Below are 3,369 nucleotides of genomic sequence, written 5' to 3'. Positions count from 1 at the left end.
CATATAATACACATGTAATACTTGTATATACAAATGTATATGGTGAGGATTAGGGAACTCATTAAATTCAAGCTACATATTCACAGCAACAGAATAAAACAATACTACAGCTAAAACTTTCCAGCTTTAGTACGCTGTGCTTGTTATCCTGCCAATTTGTAAATATATTCAGGATATAATATCCCCCTCTTATTATAACTTTCTATCAAAGTTTATTATTAAAGTCTTACTTTTTTCCACTGGCTGAGAAGCAGTTGAAGTTAGTAGCATTTTACTGTTGTCTGAATATTACACCGATAAATTTCCTCTTTTTTTTATATTAAATTCAAATATGTTACAATGATATTTCGCCACTTAAAATGGCTTTTTTCAATAAACTATTACAAAAGAATTGTTACAATTCTGTTTACAATTATTACTATCTAGGTATGTTAAAAGAAATGTAAAAACAAATGCATAAATGTAACATGATGACATTTCAAAGAATAGTTAGGTCTGAAGAGCATTGCTTGAATAAGCAGGATTTATGGATTGCTCCCTACATACTGGAAATAAACAAAAAATTAACAAGGCTGTTTGTATACTGGTTCTTTTCTGTATTGTGGAGTGCTTTGGTCATCTTTTTGCTATCATTTGCCTCTTGAGGGTGGACAGTGCCAGGCAAAGCATTCTATGCTGGCATGGCAGGATTGATTTGAGACATGGCCAAACTGACAAGCGTATTTTATTTTGTTAGGAACCTGGTGAAATAGTAAGTTTCATTTTATATAGCCTAGCATGCCTTTTAAGACATCCCTTCATTTCCTGCAGCTGGCCCTTCTGCCCCCTATTCCTTGTTGCTACCTATGTAATCTGTTTGAGGAATGTGCTACAAAAGTATAATTTCTCCACAACAATCCCACCTATAATGACACCTACTTATTAGAATTCATTCTTGCTCCTTTAAGTTGGACTGCAATTTTCTAAAGTTTTAAACCAGCAAAGCAGCAGGTGGTGTTAAACAAGCCTCACATTAGGTGGTGCATTAAATTACAGCCTCTCATTAACAAAAAAGCAACATTCCATTGCAGCATGAAATATAGAAAGATAGTTGTTCATCATTACTTAGTCCTCGTCAATCTATAGCATCTCTTTTGCTTTAAATATACAGAGGTCAATCCTCAATATCTTGGTAGATGTGTGATGACTGAACACAGACACACAAATCCCAAAAGGGCACATGGATCCAAGTCACAGTGCTACACGTTTGGTAACTGTGAAAAAGTTAGCTTAGTATATTTGTATTTAACTTTTGACATGTTCCTACCGAAGTCATGTCCCTGTCATTTTCATACTCTTTATACTATTTTGAACTGCTTGACCTGACATTTTCCATAATTCAGTTTGTCCATGATTCCACAAATCATTTTTTCCATATCTTGTCATCCTAGCCCATGTCTTATTTGAGACTTTTTTTTATGCAGGCAAATTCAATTTACCCCATCAAACCATATATTTTGAAAACTAGACACCCCAGGGTATTTCAAATGCTGGTATTTTAACTCTTTCCATGCACTTATTTTACCACCAGCCTTTGTCAAAGTTTGTGGTAGCAATATTTTGTGTGTTTCTTTTTACACACATCATACTTCAAGTTCCTGGTATATGTCACTGTCAAGCAACACCCTGATATGTGTTCAGCAACATCTCCTGAGTACTCATGCACAGGTTTGTTGGGTTGTTTGGGAGTTAAAAGGCCACATTTGGGAAATGCACAATCCAGTTTTTCAACTCAGAATTTTTACATCTGGCCATACTGCCCCTAATGTCCTGTTTAGGATATCTTTGAAGCCGGGCAATTTAATTTAGCCCATCAAACCATATATTTTTGAAAATTACAGAGGGGAGACAGTTCAGGTTTTCTTTGTTTGGGTTTTTTTTTTTTTTAAACACTAAAGTAATTTGCCACAAATATTTCACTTTAACATAGTGGACTGCTTTGCTTAGGCTAATGACATAAGATCTTACTTAAAGCTCAATGTGGAAAGGCTGGTATGAGTTTAAAAGACATGGAAGGCCCTGTATGTAATGGGAAACATAATATCCAAAATACGTATCTGGAAGCATCTTGGTTTTGTGAATTATTTTTTAAGTAGCAAGGTTTCTGAATATTCTATACATCATAGATAGCAGATTGGGATTTCATAGAGTCCCTAATATCATCCTACATGCATGGCCCTGAAAGCAAGTGCATAAAAAAACTGCAGAAGTAAAGGCAACTCAGTTTAAAACTAAGAGGTATAAGTACAAAATTGTCATGATTCAATATAAAGGCATTTTATTAAAATTCATGGTCATTAAATCATTCAATGATTTAATATCAGAATAAAGGAACTGGGATTCTCAAGGTGCACCTTTTTAATTTTTGTTACCATGCTTGACTAGACATCAATCAGACTTAGCCACAGTACCATTTCTTCACTCATTACATAATATTGATGTAGTGATGAAAAGGGATTAAAAATGTAACTTATATTTAGCATTTCAATAAAATTACTTTCCATATCAGATTTGGAAATAAGTTTTGGGTTAATAAAAAAAAGGCAGCTGAACAAGAAAGAAGTTTACTTTGCAGATTTTTTTAGTTAACAATCAAAACCTACAATGCATTATAGTTACACAATTAAATGTACAAATATCTCAGAGTAAAAATGTTGTTCTGAAAATCCTGTTATTACGAGATAGAAAAATAATGTATTCAAATCCTGATAATGCAGAAAATACCATTAAATCCTTATGTTTATCTTCCAAATAAATGCATTTCAAAGTTAAAAGTATATGCATATTTTTTATGAAACAAGCCACAGTATAGCTTATATTGGAGCTCTATAAATGTTTTTTTTTTTCCTTCTCCACATTTCAAAAAAACAGGCTGAGATGGGCAACCAATGGAAACGTAAAGCAATTTTGTCTCCTGCCAAGAAATATTATAAATATAGGCACTTGGATATGCAAATGAAGAATTGCAAAACTTTCAAATAATTTGATGTCAGCTGAATACAATTTTGCATGAAGTCCATTTGAATTCAGTTGTATATTTAAAACTATTTTACGTAGGGTCAACCCATTCAAAAACAAAAGTAGTTAGTGCAAAAGCAAGACAAACGATTGTTTATATAGTTTGTGCCCATTTAGAATGAGAACACATTTATTGCAGAAGGTGAATGCAGACCTTAGGAATCCACAAGGTTGTCATTGTCTTGGAAGGCTGCTAAATTCCTTGAAATTGAAGATGTCTACAGATTTCGACTATTTAACCCCTTATGTGAAGAAAGGTGAAAGAAGCGACTCCCCACCACATCGGGTGAAAAAGTCTTCCCTTTTGGTTTG

This window comes from Sceloporus occidentalis, unplaced genomic scaffold (genome assembly GCF_023333645.1).
Source record: "Sceloporus occidentalis isolate IW3139 unplaced genomic scaffold, rSceOcc1.0.p SCAF_28, whole genome shotgun sequence".
Lineage (NCBI taxonomy): Eukaryota > Metazoa > Chordata > Lepidosauria > Squamata > Phrynosomatidae > Sceloporus > Sceloporus occidentalis.
The sequence above is the reverse complement of the archived record's forward strand: the minus strand, read 5'-3'. Positions refer to the sequence as shown.